The following is a 25,112-nucleotide window of genomic DNA, read 5'->3' on the forward strand; positions in this document are numbered from 1 at the left end:
AGTTGTTGTCATATGTTACATAGCCTGCATTAGGAGAAAGCTTCAAATCACGCAGAAAGTCTTTCTGCCCCGTCATGTGCATGGAGCAAGCACTATCAATATACCATATTTTTTCTTGCTCCAAAGCACAAAGTGCCTGCAAATTTAGTGAACAATGGAGCTTTTAGGCTCCGAGTTAGATTTTGGGACATAGGAATGGACTTTGGACTTTAACTGTGACTTTGGAACAACTACTTGTTTTTTGGTGAGATTTCTTGAGTGTTTTGGAAAAAGACAGAATGCTAAAGTCTTTTCATCTATCCAGTAGTCATATTCAACTGTTTATCGGTTAGGAACTGACTTCTTCTGAACATTGGTTTCCAAAGGATGAACACTTTTTGTTATCTCCGAGACAGTTGCTTTGTCCACAAATGTGTTGATTTTCCACACAAGATTTTTGTTTGAAGATTTTGAAACAGTGACTTTTGGACTTGTGAATTTGTTTGGTGACACATTGTTCTTTGAAATGTTTGGTTTAAAAATTGTGCCATCAGAATTTGCAATAAAAACATATGATACATTTTGAGGCGGTGGTGAGGTATTTCGGATGGTTTTGACATTGACATTAAAATGAGCTTGAGGTAATTTGGCCCTAAGGATTTCTTTTGGTTCTGAACGAACAGGAGGTTCGGAAGGTCCCTTCAGGATTCTTGTAGGAACAAAAGAGTTTTGACTATGAGTGAAGACACGAGGATTCCGGAACGAACTTGGTTTAGAATTAGCAAGGAATCTGGAATCTTGTCTAGTTCTAACTTCCTTTTTGAAAGCATTTCTAGCTTCGACATTGGGATCTACAACATCATTTCTATTCAACATTGGTTTTCTCTTAGGATAAGGAGAGGATCCAGAGGATTGTCCTTTGGATAGATTTGAAAATTTGATGGGAACCAATTTGGTTTTTGAAAGAATTACGGAGTCCGATTCACATGAATCAGAGGACACATTGCTTGAGACTTCAATTTTATCATCTAGAGATGCCCATATGAATTCCAAGGCATTGACTTCAGTTGTTTCTGGAATAATTTCCTCCATCACGCAGTTGTTGACGTGATTGCTTATAGGAACATGGTCCACACAATTTGAGAGACAATGATGAAATTTCGTGGTCCGATTCAGGTCCAGGTTTATCAGAGGCGGAAGAGGCGTGGAATCAGGACACTTGACAACTATAGGTTGGAACTCAGGAATTAGGGACTCAAAAGATCTTGTATCCTCCTGAAGGGGTGATAATGGGGAAACAGGAGTGTCTGAATTTTTGATATTCGGAACCTCTCCCATGAATGACAAATTTTGCAATTCCCTCAGGGGACTATTAACTGGTTTCGGAAACTCACTTCCGAGACCCGGAGCTTTTGACCATGGATGACGAAAAATATGAGTCATTCGAATGTCATCTTCAAGCATGTTTACAGAGTTATGCAAAGCATCTATTTTAGCATTGAGATGTTTGTTATCAGAAATCAATATGTTTCATTCAAAATAAGTGATTTCACATTTATCCTTCAAAATGATACATTCATCTTTTGACATTACAAGTTCATGTTCTAGAGACTCGATTTTCAATTTCTTATCCTCAAAACGTAATCTAAGATGACTTAGTTCACAATCTTTCTTCTCACTGGCTTCTATGGCAGACTCATAGGCTTTATAGATAGTGTTCATATTTGTTTGAATCTGAGTCAGATAAGGTTCACATAAAGTCAAATCAAAATTTTGATCAGAGATCATGGCTTTTACCTGCTGAACAATGCTTCGACAGGTGGATCATTGGTGTCCATGTAGCACTAGTGAGGTTCAGCAACATCATCTTCATCTTCGGACCCAGAAGACCAATAACCTTCATCACATTCAATTGTTTGCCTTTCCATCAAACATATATTCCTTCCAGACACCAAATCTTCATCATCTCCGGATGACCAGTATCCTTCGACATCTCTTTAAACAGTAGTAACAAATGCATTCTCACTTTCAGCCATTTATTGTGCTTTTCGGACATAATAAGATGAGTCCTTGATTTTTGGTTTTTGTGGAGCATCAGCTAGACAGTCTTTGGAAAAGTGATTTGCATGACCACATTTGTGGCACATAATCTTGGGTTTTTCTGAGTTGGAATTTTGAGAGGATTCCAAGATTGAGTTTGGTTTAGTGAGGTTAGGCTTGTATGCAGGAGGGTTTTCGGAGGTATGTTTTGGTTTTGGAGCAAATATGGTTGAGGATGGTTTTGGTGAAGAGCACTGAACCTGTGTTGGTATGGTTTGTAAGAGGGATTGAAAGGACGTTTGTATTTCATTGAAAGTAGGGCAAATTCTTGTTGGAAACGGAGTTTAGAATCCGAAGTTTAGGAATCATCGTCAGGATAGATATGTGTGGATAAGGAGGTTAAGGATGACTGAGTAATAGGAACAACGGGTTTGTAAGGTTTCGGAGTAGGTGGGTTCGGAATGGTCGATTCAAAAGAACTAACTAGAGCGAGTGGTCCTCCGGAAAGTTCTCTTATGGTTTGAGCAACATTGGATTCATGTCCCTAAAGCTCATCAAAAAGTTGATAGAGTTTCAATTTTTTTAAGGAACCATTAATTTGAAGACAAGACTTTACATTTCCCCATCCTTTACCAAGACTATTAATGAACTTGAGATTGTATTCGAGAGGAGTTCGAACAATCCCATGAGCAGTCATGTTGTTGACAACGATTCGATATCGGTTGGAGGCTGAGGCTACGGATTCACCTGGAGTGGTAGTGAAAGTGTCAAAGTCATTGACAACCGAGGTGAGGCGTTTGTCCTTCATATTTTCGGAACCTTCAATCAGATCCTGAAGAGTGTCCTAAATTTCTTTGGCTGATTTGCATAGCTTGATGTGCTCAAAGAGTGATAGAGGAACACCAAACACCATTTCCAAGAAGGCAACTTGATCAGTATGCAGCTTTTCAACATCATCTGCAGTTAGAGGAGCTTGACGAGCTTCATCTTGACCCATAATCTAAGCAGCAGCATTTCTTACAATGGTTCTAACAGGAACATGTGGACCTTCTTTCACGGATCTCCAAATCCCTTCACCTTTATCTTTGGCCAAAAGAAATCTTTCCATTCTGACTTTCCAGTGATCATATTCTTCCACAACTAGCAATGGGGCGCGTGTAGGGCCACCCACGCTATTTGCGATTTGCATTGAAATCATTTGTTGAGGATTTGAAGCAGCCATTGAAATCAAGATATCTTCAAGCTTAAGTGGTATATAGAAGAACTTTTATCCTTAACACATAAATGGTTGAAATACCAAGGTAAGTTCAAACTAACTATAATCTGATCTTATGGATTCAAAGGAAAACCACTCAAGCTCTGATACCAAATGAGAGAACAAGATCTTTGCGCAGGGACAAGGTTTGAGAACTCAAACCTTGAGTGAATGCTTGAGATCAATGTCTGCTTGCAAATAGATGTTCAAGTCAAGGATGGAAAGACCAGTCAAGTCTTAGATAATTAGTTCAACAAATGATCATGAAATTAAGTATGAATAAGTAGATAATGATCAGGGAAAATCAATAAATGAAAAAGTAGAAAGTTTTTGATGTGATAAAGATAAATGCCAAAAAGTGAGAGAAAAGATCCGTCGTTAACTTGTATTGAATGCTCCTATATATAGGAGAGAGTATTACAGTGAATTAACCAAGTAACTTACATAGGACTGGACAAAAGAATTATTTCTGACATTCTGATTGTCTATGAGTACAAAAAGATAAGTCCTATGAGACGTTACATCAATAAAAATATAATAAATGACAAAAGAAAAAATAGCATCGTTCGGATCTGCAAGCATTCCAGACATGAGAGACACTCCGAAATGGTTTTCTTCTCTCCTTTCTCCATTACTTCTTTTCTTCAGTTCCGGACAGCTTCCAGAGCATCTACTTCTCCGGAACCAAACACACTTCGAAATTAGTATCAAGGATTTCTAGAGGTTCACTTTCAGGTTCCAACAAGTTCTAATAGAAGATAAGTTTTGAACGGTTCCTTTTTCTTCATAAAAGCTTTCGAGCGATTCATTTCAAAACTCAATGACATGATCACTTCTGAATTGTTTGACTTTCAGATCATACAGAACTTCACTTTGTTTGACCAATGATATGATCTCATTAGCATCATCACTTTTGTTACGTAAGAATATAATCCAAGTAAATCTTGAAAACTCATCAACAATAAGCAATGAGTATTTCTTTCCAGCATGAGATTCAACTGGAACAGGGCTAAAAAGATCCACGTACAATAGATGAAATGGGTCAGTAATAGATGAACATAGATTAGATTTAAATGAAGACTTGGTCAGTTTTCCTTTTTCGCATGTAGTACAAACTTTATCCTTGATCAACTTCATCTTAGGAGGCCCTCTCACACGCTGGTCAGTAGAGATTTTTGATATTGGTTTAATATTGAGGTGGTAGAGTCTCTTGTGCGACAACCAGTTTAGATGAAATTGAGAATGAGAGAAGAAACAACTCCTAAGAGAATTATCAACTAAAAACATATCTAAAATGTTGATATCACTTTGATGATTTGTTGATAGAATAGTAACACATGTGGAATCAATAACGTTTCCTTCATGCTTGTTGAAGTGAACTTCATAATCAACATCATATATTAAACTGATAGAGATGAGGTTATGCTTCAAGCATTTGACATAAGCCACATTTGGGAGTTGAACTGTCTTGCACTTGATGGTTCCGAAACCTTTTGTTTTTCCTTTTCCATTGTCTCTATATGTGACTATAGGGCCATCTTTCTTCACATAACCCTCCAGGAGAGACTTAAATGTTGTCATATATCAAGAGCATCCACTATTGAAATATCATATATTCTCTTCACCCTGTATCACTTATACACAATTAGAACACTTTATTGAGCCATTTTGCAATGGGTTTGACGATGGAAGCTTTAACAGATCCAAAAATGTTATAAGACTCAACAGGAAGACAATTCAAGGAATTTTCTTTCTTCAACAAATTTTTGCTTCGAATCAAACTACTTTCTTCTATTTTTGTATTTCCCCGAAAGTGCATTTATCAGTCTTATGAGGGAGATCAACACATCTATAACACTTCCTAATTCCAAAATAGGTTTTTCTTTTATTGTCAAATTTTTGTTTTTCAAATAACTTAGGTTTCCATGGAATAGAAGCATTTTTGTTTAATTTAAAAACCCTTTCTTTAGTTCTAGAAAAATGAGAAATATTAGATTTACAAGATATGGATTCAGTGGTATAATGCTCAAAAGATGAACATTCAGAATTACCAGTGTCATAAGTCATTGGGCAATCATGAGCATTATAGTCACCAATAGCAAATTCAGGAAATTCACAAAGAATATTCCTACCAGTATGAATATGACCATTAGATGCCGATGACTTAGATTTTGCTGGTTACTTTCTTGCTCTGCCAACCTTTTTGTTTTCAGCCTTTTTGAAGTGCCTCACAATCATAGCATCACTTGAATAAAGCTCAGGATTATACTCTTCATCATAATCAACATTATCTAACTTTTCACTTTCACTTTCAGGGACAAAGCTTGACTTTTTGGTGAGCAATGCAAAATATCTTTCTTTGAATGTGTCCATCATTATCTCTTTCCTCGGAACCTTTGTTTCTTCGAAATTTTTTAAATTACCATACAGGCTGTGAAGATTCATAGATTTAATTTTTCGTCACTCTTCTGTAGCACATCACCATGACGTTCCTATTTGTCGTCGAGAGAATCTAGAAACTTTAAAACTAAAATAGATTCATGTTTGAAAATATAAAATCTTTTGAATTCATTAATTAAAACAATTAAAAGTTTCAGTAAAAGATTCATTCCTTTGAGCAAAGAAGTGGTCATTTGCGATTGAGATTGTTTTCCCTGGTGGATTTGACTTCTTTAGTTCCTTCATACATTACCGTCAGCGTATCCATCATCTCTTTGGTAAAGACACAGTTCTGAACAAGGTGATAGATATCATAAGAAGGATAGTTACCTATTACAATGTGAGCTTGAAAATTAAGGTTATGTAAGCGCTTATCTTCTTCACTAAACAAATGTTTAGTAGTTTTCTTAATGACACTAGTCTTCACACCATCTTTTGTCTCATCGAAGGTGGGAACATGTGGACACTTTTCGATAATATCCATCATATCATGATCTATGGTTTCAAGAACAACCATAGCTTTCTTTTTCCATATGGAAAGTTCATTTCATATAATGTAAAAATATTATTTCTAGAAGTAGTACTTTAGTAGAGTTTAGATTAAGAAGAATAAGATGAAGAAGATGGTTTAGTCATTGAGAGATATGATTACCTGATCTGATACCAATTGAAGGATCAAAACTAGAATATAAAATATCAGGCAATGACAAGAACAACAAGTGAACTTAATCAAAAACAAATTTTGATTAAGAAAATCTCTCACAAAGAGAAATTTCACAAAGTGATAGTTTTACATGCAACCTTATTGTAACATATATACTATGTTGATGATTGTTCTAGATTCAAATCCCTACATAACACGGATTTGAATAACTATGATAACTACCATATATTAAAGATATATACTATACAAAACATATCCTATCACAAAGATAACAGATCACAAAACTTAACTAACAAGAAACATATCACGTTATTCTTAAAGCTTGATCAACATTTGATTGTGCTGATTTTGTTTATTCAACATGATAAAAGTTTGACTAATCATATTATAAGGTTTAACTTTACAAAGCATGTTTCCATTGGTAGTAAGGGGGTAATGATCGTAAGGAAGAAGGGGATAATGGCTGTAAGGAAGAAGGTGGTGGTTGGTGGCGGCACCAGAGATAAATGGTGGTCATGGAAAAACATCAGTGGTAGGAGGGATAGAAAAGGGTTGATATGTTTGGTGTGAGAAAGAGGGAGAATGAGGTTTCTAGATCTAATGTTTTGATCTGAGATACTTAAGTTTCAGATCTAATAATGTCTTTATGAAAATGGGATTAGACTTCTTTTTATTGACATCCGAATAAAGAAAATATGTAACATATGCATCACATTTGTAAAAACGCTTTTTAGAATGTATTTTCTATTGAAAAAAATAACTAAAAATATATAAATTCATCATTTTTAACCTCTACCCATTCTTATATTCGAAGAAAAAAATTGCATATAACGTTAAAGGTGCACCATATGCACATATGTACATATAGAATAGAAAAACAATTGTTTTGAATTTTTTATTCAAAAAATCACTTTTTGTATCATTGTCCTAGTGTCCTAACTTATTTGGATCCTCTCATATGTACATTAATGTGCTATATGCATGCAGATCTGCATATATACATATTTTAATTTTGTGTATATGTGCATATGATGCACATTTTACGTAAAAAAAAAATTTGAATATCAATATGAAAAGTGGTTAATAAATGATGAATTTACATACTTTTAGTTATTTTTTCGATAAAAAACAAACTCTACAAAAACGTTTGTACAAATAATGTGCATGTGATGTAAATGTTACATATTTTCTTTTTTCGAATGTCTCTCTCTCTCTCTCTCTCTCTCTATATATATATATATATATATATATATATATATATATATATATATATATATATATACACCGAGTGAGAGAGAGAGAGAGAGCTAGGTTCAAATGTGGATTGACATCTATTGTGCGGACGTGTGGACATTGCTATTATGTAAGAATGACAAAGAAATATATTGTTTGATAATGTGAATACGTTCAATTTTACATAACTATTGTCTTTATCATCCATTCTCATTAATTAAATTGTCTATAAACTATATAGATTTTTTATTATTATTCTCATTCAATCTTATTCTATCATCAGCATGTTTATTGAGTCATATTCTGTAAAAATGAAAATGAGTGAAAAACTACGTGTGAGAACAAAAATGAGTATGAATTAGTGAGAATGCATGAAAATGACAATAGTTGTGTGAGGTTGAACGTATTCATATAACTACACATTATATTCTCTTTGTAATTCTCATATAATAACATTGTTCACACGTCCGCACAATAGTTGTTAATCCATATTATAATCAGCGGTATCAGGTGGTGCTCTCCCTCTTTAAGGTCAAGAGTTCAAGTCTCGTCGTGGACATAGGTGGAGTAGGTGTTGTTAGCTTAGGAGTATATTAGATTTGCCGTTTAAAAAAAAAAAAAAAAAAAAAAAAAAAAAAAAAAAAAAAAAAAACTAAGTGTTGCATCATTAATTATTTATACCATTTCATTTAATTTCAAGTAAAATCTCGTAATGGAAAAAATAATAAATAAATATTTAAATTTTGAACACAAGTTTAAGTCGATCGAATAAGCAAATTATAGATGTGTATTATGGGCATTTGAACAGTAAAATATATTTTATATTCAAATGAATTAAAATATACATATATTACTTTTATTTTGTTATTCTTATATTTTACATAATATTTTATTGTAATTAAATGCACTACATAAAAGAGAAATAAGACTTTTGATATGATAAAAAGAAAAGGAAAAGCAAAGGTGCCAAGAGTGGGACAAATACAGTGAAGTCATAATCCATATTCGTAAATTTGGTGCATAGACCCATGTGGTTATCTACTCACCCCCACCCGACCCCGTCACGACCCTCCCAGTTATTGAATGTATCTACCTGATATTCGACAGATTAACAAAAAAAATAAATCTATAAAAACTTTAGACAGTACTAATTTTACCGAATTTCTTTTCATGTTTTCTAAAGAACAGTTATAAAGGGAAATCTTCATAAAAGTCCCAATATTTACGGAAAAGTTACACTTTAGTCCTAAGATTTTTTTTTTGAACGAAAAAGTCCCGAAAACCGGCAAAAATTTACAGTTTGACCCTTTTTGACCGGTTGAAACCGGTACCAAATTAATTTGGGACTATTTCATAAATTAATCCAAAATATTGGGACTTTTCTGTAAACAAAAAATATTAGGATTTTTCTGTAAACAAAAATATTATGACTTTTCTACAAACAGAACCATTATTATTATTATTATTATTATTATTATTATTATTATTATTATTATTATTATTAAAGAAATATAAATAAGAATACTATTTTTTGAACTTGTTAGTATTAATATTATTACTAATACATATAAATGAATTTAAGTGAAAAAAAATAATATTAATGACATTGTTTAAGGGTGAATGTGGAGGAGATGTTGATGCTTTTAGCATTGAAATCATAAATGTTTGCTTGTATATTTTTACTTTGTTATGGTCATTTCACATTTGTTGTTATTGTTTTCAATTCAGAATAATAATACGTAACAATTTAAAAAAAGTTACATATTTGTAAAATTATTTATAAATAGTTTAAGCTAGAAGGATTTCTCACTTTGTATATAAAAATGTTTAAGGTGGATGGATTATTTTTCAAATTCAACAGATCCACTACAAACATCTACATAGGTAGCCCATATCAAAATTCAAAAATATTAATTACAATATCTTGTTTAATAAAAAGTAATAGGACATGTTTTTTGGATTAATACTTTTGAATTTTGATTAACACTTTTGAATTATTCCTATTACTTTTTATTAAACAAAATATTGTTATTAATACTTTTGAATTTTGATATGGGTAACCTATGCAGATGTTTGTAGTGGATTTGTTGGATTTGGAAAGTAATTCTTCTACCTTAAACAATTTTATATACAAAGTGAGATTAAACTATTAATATGCAACTTCTTTCAAATTGTTAAGTATTAATATTCTAAATTGAAAACAATAATAACAAATATGAAATGACCATATACAAAGTAAAAATATACAAGTAGACATTCACGATTTCAATGCTAAAAGCATCACCATCTCCTTCACCTCAACCCTTAAACAATGTCATTAATATTAGTTTTTCATTTAATGCATTTATATGTATTAATAACAATATTAATAATAACAAGTTCAAAAAATAGTATTCTTATTTATATAATAATAATAATAATAATAATAATAATAATAATAATAATAATAATAATAATAATAATAATAAGGGTTCTGTTTGTAGAAAAGTCATAATATTTTTGTTTACAGAAAAGTCCTAATATTTTTCGTTTACAGAAAAATCCCAATATTTTGGATTAGTTTATGAAATAGTCCCAAATTAATTTGGTACACCGGTCAAAAAGGGTCAAACTGCAAATTTTTGCCGGTTTTCGGGACTTTTTCGTTCAAAAAAAAAATCTTGGGACTAAAATGTAACTTTTCCGCAAATACTAGGACTTTTCTGAAGATTTCCCCAGTTATAAATCTAAAAAATTACTTCTAAAGTTAAAGCAATTTTGTTTTCATAATGGAAAACATAAAGTATTAGTATTTCCAAGAGAATTTATGTTGACATAAGATTTAAGTCTTGATCTATCCTATTATGTATTTAATTTTTTATTTTTATTTTCGTTAGCGGACTAAAAATGGTTTGGTAAAATATGTGCGTTTTAGTAGTTTACTATGTTTTTGTTGACAAAAATAAAACAAAGTTGTTATGAAAATAATATTTAATAGTTTTATATAATTTTCCCTATAGTTTTATGTAGGGGAATTTGTTAAAAGAAAAGTGGGACGGTACCTATGTCCTCTATAGTACACTTTCTGTTTGTCCCCAACTGCCAAATACCCACCACACACTATACACCTAATATTCCATTGGATAGTTGTACTAGTGCATTATCAACTTGTAAATACTATAAATGGCAATTAAATAGCTTTTATGAAGAAAAGATATTGCCATTGGTGTACAAGTTTTTCCATACTTGCAACGATATTTTACATAACATATTGTAGTGGACTTACAATCATCCGACAATCAATTCTTCAAAAATATAGTTAACAAGAATGCATGCATTAAAAAAATTATATACTTTATCAAATCTAACGAATTTTAGAACTTGTTAATAATAAACATCGTGTATAGTTAAACCTTTTTTTTTTTTTTTTGAAACGAAATTACAACAAAAACCGTAGGAATTTGGACTATGGTATTGATATTGATGCATAAATAGGTTTAATTTGATTAAAAGACTTAAAGTGTTACTGTTATTTTTTGGGGTTTAAATCAAAAACTATTTCTTTAACATAAAAGTTCTATTATTTACCATTCTTATATATTTCTCGATTATCGGTTTGAAGATTAATTTCCGGTAATAAGCCTTAAGTTTCTCGGGAAAAAAAGATAATTTTTTCCGGTAATGTACACATTTGTTAATTTCTTTCAATTTTCCAAAGCTATATGAGGTCTGCATATGCATCTTTCTTAGCTATATTGCAATTGATTAATTGCACAATTGATTCTACTGTTTTCTCTTCCCGTTAACCCCTCGTGGTTATTTTATTCCTTTTGGAAATCATGTTTGTTTATTTATTTATTTATTTTTTCCTTTTGATAGACATTCAAGAATTCTTGTACAACTAAAATCCACAGTTTGTAAAGTTTTCACTGTTAACCTAGTCGAGTTTATTTGGATTAAAAGGACTCCATGTAATTAATCTCCAGTACAAGTAAAAGATCAGGTACAAATGAGTATCTCCGATTTTTGTGCATAATTGTCTTTTTTGAAGTAAAAATTCTTCAAAAAATTAAAGGTTTCTCAAATATCAATGAAATGCAATATTATTACAACAGCTAAAACGTAATTTTGTTGCCAAAACATTGTAATATTGGCTCTTTCATTATGCAGGATCTCAATGGTGATGGTAAATTGTCAGTCTCTGAGTTTGTAGTACTTATAAATTCATTTGGCAATCCAGTGGCGGATCTATGTAGGGCATTTGGGGTCCCGGGCCACTGCTAAATTTCCGGCACGCAGTGTAACTTTTTTTTTTTTTTTCTATTACGTGCATCCGCTTGAAGTACGAGGGACACTCCTACTAAAACAGTCTGCGTCCGCCACCGTGACAATCAACTGGCTAAAAAGGTTTGATTCAATCCCATAATCATGTTAAATTTTTGGAATTCATTTTTTTAGTTAATTTTACTAAGCATATGTTAGGTTTTGTGAGCTTAAATTGGTAAAATAACTAAAAGATTGTTGGGAATTGATGGTTTAGGAATTAGTGCCGATTGACTTTCTTCTCGATTTTATGATTTATAAGACTTGCTTAAACTTTGTAATTACATTAAGATAAAAGTCTTAGAAAAAAATATTTATTACCCTTTAGTATATTAATTAATTTTTTAGTTATAATATATTCTGTCAAATATCTTTATATAAATATATTCTGGTACAATGTCTTTTTATATATACAAATACATTCTTTAGTTCTTAATTCTATAGATCAAGACTTTTAAAGAAGATCAAATTTACTTTGGATTTTAGTAGAAGATCAAGTGAATTCTAGATTCTAGTAGAAGATAGAAGTCTATTCTATTAGAAATCATTATTCAAGAATACACTCTGAAATCATTTTGATATTATTCCAATTTCATTACGTTAAACAACCATCCGACGGCGAAATCGTCTGGGTAGTGACGTCAATTGAATATCACAGTCATATCATACATTGAACAATATATAAATAATAATACATTACAGTATTGAGCAAACTTGTCTTATGTCATTACAATAACCGTTGCATATCCTCAATGATGAAAAATAGTTGCGACAAAAACATATTCTATATCAAAAGTACCAAAATGTGTGATCCATAATATCCGGGATTGAACTTATGTGCCTTAATTACCTAAGAATACATGTTTAAGATGTCTTATGTCATTACAATAACCGTTGCATATCCTCAATGATGAAAAATAGTTGCGACAAAAACATATTCTATATCAAAAATACTAAATGTGTGATCCATAATATCCGGGATTGAACTTCTATGCTTTAATTACCTGATAATACATGTTAAGATACGTCAACAAAAATTGTTAGTGAGTTCTACAGGTTTTGACTCCGTATACTTTCATGATTAAGAACGTTATATCATATAAACTTGGTTATTATAAAATAAAGTATATTTTTCAAAAAATATGCATAAAACCATTCATCTATTTCTTTGAAATTCCATGTAGAAAATACATATGTTTATGTGTATAGATTATAACCGTATACACAATGGGAAGATTGTGCCCTGATGTTTATTAAGTATTAATTTACTTAATTGCATTAATTGACACTTGATTGTGTGAGCGAAACATTTCTACTACGTACGGTCATATTTCGACCCGTATGGGTAAACTAACTCAACATATAATTATCGTCCCAATTCAATGTGTGCATTTTAATGAACTCTAGGGATCTATCACGATCCTATAACCGAACTATGGACGCAAAAATTTCTAGGGTAGCACCGAATCGTACTGAGAACAGTGGGTAACACTAAACCATGTTGAGAACAACAGGTGGCACTGGACCGTGCTGAGAACAACAAGTAGCACTGGAACATGTTGAGAACATTAACTAGCGGATGGTCGAACCGTAGAAGTCCAATAATATGAACTTATATGTGTCGTTAGTCGTCCCTTACGGATTCACAATTATTTAATATAGGGTTTCTACTAAGTATTGAAGTCTTAGTTTATATGAAACTGAAGATAGTTCATAAAAGGGAACCTGAGTACGTTGGGTCTTATATTTGGAATAAGTATTCTAATATATACTTTTCCTTCTAAATTCATTAGACCTTTGTAAGTATTTATTGTTTAAGGAAACGATGTCCAAAATTCTTATAATTTCTAAGTTTTATCATACTTGTCATATTTCGATGTCGTGTTAGCGAAATGGTTAATTATAGAATTTATCCATGTTTGGACCAACTTGAAATCTACGTTCCCAATACTTTATATAATTTTTACCGAAATATTATTAATACATTTTATTGAGATAAACGGCATTTTTAACGCAATACTTAGTAAGTCTTTATTTATATTAACATTTATAATGATATATATCATAATTTTTATACTGAAAACAAGACCACCTTGATATATTATGTTTAGTTCCACATTTACTAAAACTAGTGGATATATAATTATATAATTAAGTTTATAATCGTAAGAAAGTTTAACGTGATTATATCCCTAATATAATTTATTCTTTGTTGTCTTTATTATTTAGAATTTGGTAATCCATATATGAAATTCTAGTATACTTAATAGAGCATAAATATTTAGCTATCTATGCATTTGTAAATTCGTTACTTGTCTTATAACTTTCTACACCTAAACATTTCTTTTTCATTAACATTAAATGTTCAGGACACTACACAGAGCATATATATATATATATATATATATATATATATATATATATATATATATATATATATATATATATATATATATATATATATATATCACTGTTGTAAAAATCTCAACTAGATCCCGATTAATCTCCGATTAATCCCTAGGCGCTACTCGACCGATTAGAGGGCGCCTAATGATTAATTCTTGCATATATAATGAGTGAAATATTATAAAACGATAAAATTTTAACATTTTGACAAAGTTTTATCTCAATGGAAACTATTTGAGACATGATTAGTGTTATATTAATCATTTTTTGTTATCATATTAGTGGTATTTACAAACTTTGATATGATATTAGTCATATTTAATTTCTTAAAATTCAATAAATTTGCAATTAATGGTACCCGATTAATCATTCGATTAATCTCCGCCTAGCCGATTAATCCTTTGACATCAGTCAACCGACTAGCTAACGTCGAGCGTTTTTTGCAACCTTGATATATATATATATATATATATATATATATATATATATATATATATATATATATCCTATTTTAATAATTGAATAGTTTTAATCTCCTTTTGACAAGTGTCACTATAATACAACTCCTCATTAATATTATATCATGTGTCATGTAGATATATTAGGCAACTCATTTCAAAATTCAAATTTACATTTTCTATAAAGTTATAATAACTTTAAAATTTTGATATATCTCTTAATTAATAATTTATTTAAAATGACTTATTTAAAATAATTGATTAATAACTATAAATTTTTATTATAAAAGTTTAATTAATTTTATAACCGTGGTTGTTACGGGTTATAAAACTAGTATATATATATATATATATATATATATATATATATATATATATATATATATATATATATAAGAGAGAGAGAGAGAGAGAGAGAGAGAGAGAGAGAAAGAGAGAGATAGAAGTAGGTCAAATGTCTCATATATATTATATGCTAGAATACATCAATAAGAATCTAATAAACATTAAACGTATATTAACTGATATCCATACTTATAATTCTTTTTTATGGAAACTAATTAAATTCGTCATTAATATCAATAATAATATTCTTTCAAAATGAAATCATATCTAGAAGAATAAGAGCATATTCTAGTAGAACGATAGTATAATCTACTAGAATACACTCTCATTATTCATATTCCATACAACTTTATTGTATTTTAAGTTAATGAGTTCTGAAAGAACGTTATTGCTAACATAAAAACCTAGATTCGAATTTATTCTAAAAGAATGTTATTGCTGACATTAATGACGTATCTATTTAGTTTCCATAAAAAGAAAATTATAATTATGGATATTATCTAATATACATACAATTCTAGAAATCATTTAATGTCTATCTTTATTTAATTAAATAATTATTTAATTTACTAAATTAATATTGGTGCATTCTAGCACACAATAAATGTAACAAACAAATTAACCTAGCCCTATATATATATATATATATATATATATATATATATATATATATATATATATATATATATATATATATACATATATATATATATACATATATATATATATATATATATATATATATATATATATATATATATAACCCGTGGAAACCACGGTTACAAAATTAATTAAATTTTCTTAGTGAGAGTTCAAAAATTATTAATTAATTATTTTAAATAAATTACTAATTAAAAGATATTTTTTTAGTTATATAAAATTATAATCGCTAATTTAAATAAATATATGAAATATTATATCAACTATAATTTGTATTAATTTTATTCAAATGTTATTGATTTAATTTAATTAGAGTGAGAAATTTAAAATTTGAAATTTGAAATGGAGAACTAATAGATTGGCAAGTAGTATGCATTAATTAGTGGCCTAATATGGTGATACATGGCAAAAGATGAATAAAATATGTATTAATTAAGAGACCTAATATGATGACACATGTCAAAAGGATATTAAAACTATTTTTTTTATTAGAATAGGGATATATATATATATATATATATATATATATATATATATATATATATATATATATATATATATATATATATATATATATATAGGCTCATGTATTCTAACTATCTATTGTGTGGATGTAATGATTAATATGGACCAATCATTTTAATTAAATATTTTTAATAATTAATTAATTATATAAGGGTAATTTGGGAACTTCATATATAAATAATTTTATAAACCAAAAATAAAACTTAATGAATCTGGAAATTCCTTGAGTGTTGGACAGTTACAATATAATCTCATTAACCACAAACAATCGTTCATATTGTCTTCATCATCTTCACACACCATTGTGTGTCGTTAGTATAGAGAGAAATGAGGACCGAAGTCTCCAAGTGTGCTCGATCAATGGGGTTGTCGTTGTCGGAACGTCTATTCACCACCGTGTCCGCTACCAACAACCACAATAACAACATACATCACCAACAATCGTGTATCTATCTAAACCTAATTATATTTCTCTCTTTTTTCTTTAAAATCTCTGCCTATCAACGACCATCACGACCTCCTAGAATCAATCCAATCCAATTTCTGTTAGTTTTTCCTAATCTAGTCCAGTTTTCTAATCTAAGTTTTTTCTAATCTAATCTGATGGTTAAATCCAGAGCAAGGGTGTATCTGGTTTATGTCCTGTTGCATGGGCTTAAGGAATAGTGTCAAGTTTTGAACATGTGGTTTCCGATTTTGACTGTTCATGGCTAGGTTTCGGTGGTCGTCGATTGGATTTAGGGAATGAGTCGACCCCAATTGAAGCCAAGCCTTCCCCATTTAATTGAACGACCCCAAGAACCCCTGTGGTTTTGGGGGTGTGTGTCGGTGGTGGTTTTGGTCTCGCCGTATTTTACCAAAAGTGCCCAAATCCGTTTTTTCACAAGGATTTGATGCAAATATTGAAATGAATTTTAGATACAAATTGTTAGGCCTTTTGTTAAGGGGCATATTAAAAATCAGCTTCTTCCTCGTTATTAGCCTAGAACTACATAACAAGACTTGCAACAGATATCTGGAGAGTATCCATCTTTAACCATGTTTTGATTATTTATATTACATTAATCTAAAATAAATATATTAATCTATCTTTACAATGTAATATTTTCCTTGATTCTGCTTCTTTAAGTTCAAATGCTACAATTGTTCCACTATTTGAGAAAGTTCTGAGTGCCAGTCATGCTGGTCGAATTGGTCGTTTGGTTCTCCCAAAAGCATGTGCTGAAGTAAGTATATTGTATTTTTATGAGAAAAGACAATTATGTCCTTTGAATAATACTCAAGTTCACATACTCTACAAGCATATTTTCAACCTATTTCTCAACTAAAGGGGCTTCCAATCAGAATACAAGATGTGAAAGGCAAAGAATGGCTGTTACTTGGATATTTTTCCAACAGAATGCATACGGTTATTGAATCATGAATTCCATTTCTATCGGAATGGAATCATGAATTACAATTATGTTGGAATGGAATATGGATATTTTTTCACTAATTTATGCATGTTCTACAATTCTTGGTCATTGGTTTTGGTGCAATTGACAAGTCTGTATATTTTTCCAAAGGAATTTAGGGTTTTATTTTTCATTTGCTAATGCGTTATTGGATTCTAAACTACAATTGAATTTGTTTTCACAGAATTTGATGCTTGAAGAACGGATCACAAAATTGAAAGTGATTCTTAGCAACATTATTCTTTTAGAATGTATTAGTGTATTTGTTAGATTTTGATGTTTTTTCCCGATTTTAAAGTTTTTTTAGTTTTATTTTTAACAAAAAATGTAATTCTTAGCAATTGTTACCCGTATTCTATAAGAACTAATGTAATTTTTGTTTTTATTCTTCAATTGATGGTTCGAGAATTTGTTATTGTACAAGACGTTTTTAAAGTCATGATCAAGAAATAGGTTCAAGAATATTTTTATTATTTACGGTTTAAGGATATTTTTATTTTTGAATATACTCATAAACATATTCTGTCAGAATGTCCGAATTAAAAAAATTATAATTCGTAAATCAGATTTGTAAAATTAATAGAATCTATGATCCCTTAAAATATGCAATTTTCCTTTATTAAATCTATACTAATTGACTAAAATACCCTTGTAATTAAATTAGATGGTATTTTTCAATTATATTTAATTAATTAATATGTATTAATCATTTTCTTAAAATAAGCAAAATGATTGGATCACAATCATTCCTACATCCATACAATAATTAGTTAAAATACAATAACCTAATCCTATATATATATATATATATATATATATATATATATATATATATATATATATATATATATATCGTAATATTAACACTTTATCTATCTTTATGAGTTTCAAAATATTCATGCTAACTCATTTCTGATGGGTTTTGAGCATTCTAACACTCCTATGGTGTACATGCAACCCTATAAACCTTGGATCTACGTTTTCTCTATTCTACATGCAAATATTCAATATTTCAAGGTTTCATCCTAACTAGCATAATATGAAGTATCTACAATACAAGAATCTAGTAGAATGACATACCTTTTGATAGAGATTGAAGTCTTGAACCTTTAAGAGCTTAGTGCCCCAAGTGTTGCACCTCAAATGGTTCACACTACACCAAAAGCCCTTGGAATAAATTGAGAGGAAGAATACTTAGGTTCACTCTTATGAAATCGGCATTTCCCTCTTTTTGTGTATGCACTAGTGCCATTTCATGAACCATAAACCTCTTTATATAGTGTGGAGGATTAGGTCTACATTCATGTAAACCCTTATACCCATGACCTTTCATTTCCATAGGATCCATTGGTTAAAAACTCCATGGACTATCCATGAAACCTTCGCCCAACCTAAATGAACTTGGCACATCCTATATATATAAGAGTCCATATGTAATTAGTTCATTTTGATCACTAAATTAATTCTAAATTAATTCTTGATCAATACTAATTAAATAATATGATTTCATATTAATATATTAGAAATTTTAATATATTAATATAAATCATAGGTATCTTTTTTCTCATTTTTCTATCCAATTGTTCCAATGCCATGCAGCCCAAATGGACCATGCTACTCTCGGGTCGAGTACATACCAATAATAGTTATGGGCTTAGACATCTAATACAACAGTCTCTTACTTAGATAAGTCTAAAACTATTATTGTGTATGACTCCAAGATCCCGACTAGTAATCGTAGCTCTTAAAGCCACTGTCGAACTCTGACCCAGTCAATGACGTGTCCGTTAGATAAGGGATCATATATTCCTCCATTCTAGATATCATATGGACTGAGACATGGATTATAATCATTCTCTTTGTCCATTTGTTGTTTCCCGGTTTCCGATTTATGACGACTGACTAATTGAACAAATCAAATCAGTCCAGGCTTGGCCAAGCACTTAGGGGTGTCATCACTAAATTATCGAGGGGCCCACAAATATCGCTTTTATCCCTCCAAGGGTAAAAGGAATAGATAAACTTCGACTCATATGCTTGTCCTACTACTTGTTGAGTCATATACAAAAGCACGCTTTATAACATCAAGTTACTGATGCGTTTTTGCACAATCAATGCACAACCAACTCATAGGCAACAACTCATATCTCTAGGTTTGAAGAATATAAGATATTATTGTCTCATGATTCACTCATGATAAAATCCATGAAGTGATTCAAATGAGCATGGGTTGAATCCAATACTCGAATCTCATTCCAAGAGCACGCATGAACATTGCAGCCACTTTATCCCAGACAAACTACATACCCTTCATGACAGTCTTGCCTTAATACCTACTTGCAAAGTATGATCGACTGTGGATAGTTTGAATAACCTAGTTATTCAGGAAGTCAAAACATGCAACATGAAACACAAGAATAATCGAATCCAATATGGTCTCAGAACTTATGAATATAAATAAAACACCTTTTACTTATTACCATATTGATTACAAATTGTTCATTGCATAATGTTTCAAATAATCAACATAATACTTCAATTAAAACAATAGTCATGCCATGCTCCAAGCATGCACACTATGTTTGTCCAAACAATAGTTATGGCATACACCAAGTATGCACACTATGTTTGTCTATGATCATTACTTTGTGGAATAGATCAATTGAACATACTTCCAATGATTCTCATTTCACAATCCCAAATCCTTATCGTAAGTGTAAGAATTCCAAATTCCTGCCATTTACCGAAATCTGTTAGATTTTAAACTTATATGCATTGATCCTCTTCTTATGACTATGCACAAAGTCACAAAGACTTGGCAACAGACATTACAAAGTACTCCAATGGAGATCAATTCCATGGAAACGAAGTCTCAAATTCAAAGTACATTCCTTTGAACATCCTTCTTGCATTAAGTTTTTCTAATCTTACACAGATTGAATAACTTTCACCTATGGAGAGATTTCCACATTCTCATTTTGACTATCACTTCTAAACATGATTTGTCTCTTTTCAGAATATGTCAATATGGTCATTTCCAAAAATCTACACCACACTTCCAACTGTCCATGAGCAACCAATCTTTGGTAAACCTTATATTGTCCTCGACAATTACTTAATCAATTTTAGTCATATCCAATTCCAGATCTTTTCCCCTCTTAATGCCCTAGGCATTTGGAAAATTTTAGAAAGGATAAATATTATAGACCATGTAATTGATCCTATATCCAAAGTATATGGGACACGATTCATGGTGTGTCACATAAAGACTTGATCCTAGACCAGTCTTTTGCTATAATATTTTTAATTTTCCATGTTTTCATAATTTGACTATGAAGAGGGATACCGTAATCATAATCGAATTTGAGAACGCAATATATATAGAATTTCCTCATGTTGAACCATTCCAACACAAAATTCATATATATATATATATATATATATATATATATATATATATATATATATATATATATATATATATATATCCTTGACTAAAGATAATTAAACTCTCAATCTAAGCTTTTAGAATTGAAATGAAGGATAATTTCCTCTCCCTTAATTATAGCAAAACAACTTTTCCCAATTGAAACTTTTGTTTTCTATAATTAACATTGCTAACCTGCAATACTTATCATAATTATCATGCTCCCACTAACATGATAATTTTTAGCATAACACTTATGCTCCCACTAGCTGTAACATGTACTCATAAATTAGTTGGACTTCTAGAAATCAATACTTTATTGACTTTGTTACCAAAGTTCAGATTTCTGATACTAGATGCTTTGATAAAAACTTTATCAAAATCATACACTTTTCCTTAGCTCACATGTGTGTCTAAAAAAATTTTAGAACTATGAAAAGGGATGTCGTAATCATAGTTTCAATTGTTTATACCTTTTCCATTTCTTAGAAGTCCATGTTAGTGTGTCAGTTAACCACACACGCTCCACTAACGACTTTGAGAATGGAAATATCATAATTTTTATCTACTTAAAACCTACTTAGTGAAAGCGTTTCCTCACCATCATTTTCATGAATCAGAGAGAAACCTTATGACACTTAGATTTTATGGTGTATGTGTTCCTACCCATGTGAATTTGTCAAAACCATAATCACAAGACAAGGTTAAGGACAAATCCAAACTCATATGGACTGAACTTGTGCCATCTTAAATTCTTGCCACCTGGCAGCATAAGGGCCTACCATTGCTTCAAAGTTGTTATGCAGACAATTGAGAACTTGTAGAACTCAGATGCATAGTCAACTTTAACTGGAATGGGCACATAAATAAGAATGTGTCAGCACGATAGGTTATAAACCTCAAGTCGTGTGCTAGTGATAAACTACATGTTTTATTCTTGATTAGTTCTTGAAAATCTTTCAGGATCTTTTAGACTCCCGCTTTCCTCTTGACATATAAGACTCTCTTGCCAAGAACCATTCCTTGACAAAAAATATTCAAGAGATAGTGCGAATTCTTATCAAGACAAACACTTCACACAATTGACCTTAGTTGGTCTTTGTTTTATCCAAAACATCACAACTTACCAAATTCAAATGTACAAGAGTAGAAATCATTTTACTCTTACATTTGACAAGTGCTCTAAACCTTCTTTAAGATGTGTCACTCAAGTTACAATCTTGGAGTATGACTCTAAGAATTGTTTTGGAACGAAGTATGACTCATCTTCTTGATTTAACCACTTCAACAATTCATGACTCCTCTTCTTATCCATAAGAATGCACTAAGATGTCCTTAGAGGATGAATTGTGATATGGTTTCATAATCATTAAAATGATCATAAAACATTATACTAAAGTTCTCTCCTATCTTTTCAGATTTGAGAAACTTTTATCTTTCTGCCTAATTTAATTCTTCTCATTCATTCTGCCATACATCGAAACTTTTCCAATGTTTCAGAATTATACTTAAACTTGTAAGTATAACCATATTTACTAAACTTTAGTAAATCATGACGAATAGTCTTATCGATCTTTGTGGTGGACTTGACCAGTTCACAAGAATGTGTACTCGACCCTTAGTCCTTCACTTGACCCACATATACATGTGAACAAGGAATTAGTCTTAATTTTCCAAAGATGAAATTTCTCATTCATAATACAACTTGCATGATTCCAAGTTTCGGTCCAGTTGAAACTTGAGTGATTAGATTCTTTCTTTATTTGGAAAATTAGACACTACCACAAATGAAAGAATCAAATTCATTTTTCCATTATTGCTAGAAACATACAAACATTAATTTTCCATAAATGCCATTACAATGAGATATAAAATTAAAAAAAAATTATTTATTTATGAAATGCAGAAAAAACTTTTTCCTTACAATGCAACTTTAAATGAAAAACTATGCTATTACATATTTCCTAGCAATCTATCATAACTCCTAAGCAGCAGCTCAAAAATCCGATCTTCGAACCATGCGATTGAAATCCATCTTCGCGACCAGATTCAACATACTCTTCTTTTAAGCTTCATTCCCTTTGCTTGATCCTACAAAACATCAAAATGCAACCTAGTCACATAATGTATTAAGAATCAACAATTAGGAACTTAACAGAGTTAGATAGTGGACTTACCTGAAGAAGAGTCAAACTTTTTGATTCTTCCTTCTCTCAGATCTTTTAGGTAGTTAGGGAAGCTTCATAACCAATGCCCCTTCTCTTGTTAATAAAAATATATAGACTCTTTGGGAATGGTGCACGAGACTATTACAGACTTAGCCTTTCCCTTTACATTTTGGTCAACCGTGTTGACCAAGGCAGATCCCTTTCCATTCGGAAGAGAAAGCTTTTCTGGACTTCAAATGTTTCCATTGTCAAAGCCCATGGAAGTTTGAGAAATAGACCTTCCACCCAAATTTGCTTGACCATTGCACCAAATCATTTATGATTCAGCAGCAACAAGAAAATAAGAAAGATCTATTAGGGTCATGACGTGATCTGTCACATAGTAGTCTTTAATGAACTCACTATATGACTCAGTAAGTGACTGAAGAACTCAGTCAATAGCCAACTTCCTTGAGACAATGACACCCAACATTCTCAACCTGTCAATGTGTGACTTCATCTCTAAGACATGAGTACACACTGGTCTTCCATCTTTATGTTTCATTGCAAGTAAGGCTTGAGTGATCTTGAGCTTTTCAAGTCTTCGAGCTTGTGGGTCAGGGAGAATAATTGGAAGAGGTGTAGGAATTGAAGTATGATTTCCATGATCCAACCATAGGACATCATATTCATTAGGAAAGCTTGTTCCAAGGGATTTGGGATGATCATAGTTGTCTGAACCAGACATCTAAAGTGGGAGATATTCAAGTTAGTTGATTTAAGTCCTTAATAGAACACCCAATATGAAATATTAAGGCTAGGACCCAACACAACATTTTATAACTTGGAAGAGGGATGCCGTAATCCAAGCTATAAAATATTTGAAGGTAGGTTAATGACGATTCACCAATTTCCACCATTAAAAAAGAAATAGGTATTAGGTTTTAATTGGTTTGAAACTCCAAGATCTTTTCAGATTCATTGAACTTTTCAATGGCATGTTTAAATCTCGATTGTGCCCTCTCAAGTTTGTGACTAGGATGCTGCGGATCACAAAGAAGGTGTGAATCACCATGCAAATATACTTGGTACTCTTAAGTTTTATCACCTAATAGATGTGTTAGTTAATAACACACGCTCCACCGATCTATGATAAACCTTAAGCCACCCTTTGCCAACCTTGTTAAATCCAAGTTAGTGTGTCGGTTAACCACACACGCTACACTAACGACTTAAGCAATGTGTAAAGTGTAATTTCATGGGTTAGCACCAAATTCACATTTTCCTAAGTAACTAAGATTGGGAATTTATAAGTGTTTAGTTACTTGGTATTTATCATTATACTTTTAATGAAGGGAGAATTATAGTCCTGTCCTACCCGTTCGGCTAACGACCCTCCACCAGTCAAGGAAACGGTGGGTGAGAGTGGATACTCATTAAACTGCCATTTTATAGGCGGTAACCTTATACCCCCCCTTATAGACCGACTTCGTGAATGAGGCCTACTAACGGTAAGACTGACTTTTTTCTTATACATATATGTATAACTATTAACTATTAATATTATAATAGTATAAGGGTTGAATTTTAACCTTTAAAATTCCAAGTGTTTAACTTGGAATTAAAGTATTCATGGGGGGAAACTTTACAAATTCCAAAACTTGAGGGAAAATTTTGAACAATTCAAAAACTTTTCAATTCCATAACTTATGAGTTTATAGTAGTTTTAATGAAAAAAGTCTTCAAGTTCCATAACTTGAGGACAAGTTATGAAAGAC

The sequence above is a fragment of the Lactuca serriola genome, chromosome 4 (genome assembly GCF_051521515.1).
Source record: "Lactuca serriola cultivar US96UC23 chromosome 4, Lser_US96UC23_V15, whole genome shotgun sequence".
Classification (NCBI taxonomy): domain Eukaryota; kingdom Viridiplantae; phylum Streptophyta; class Magnoliopsida; order Asterales; family Asteraceae; genus Lactuca; species Lactuca serriola.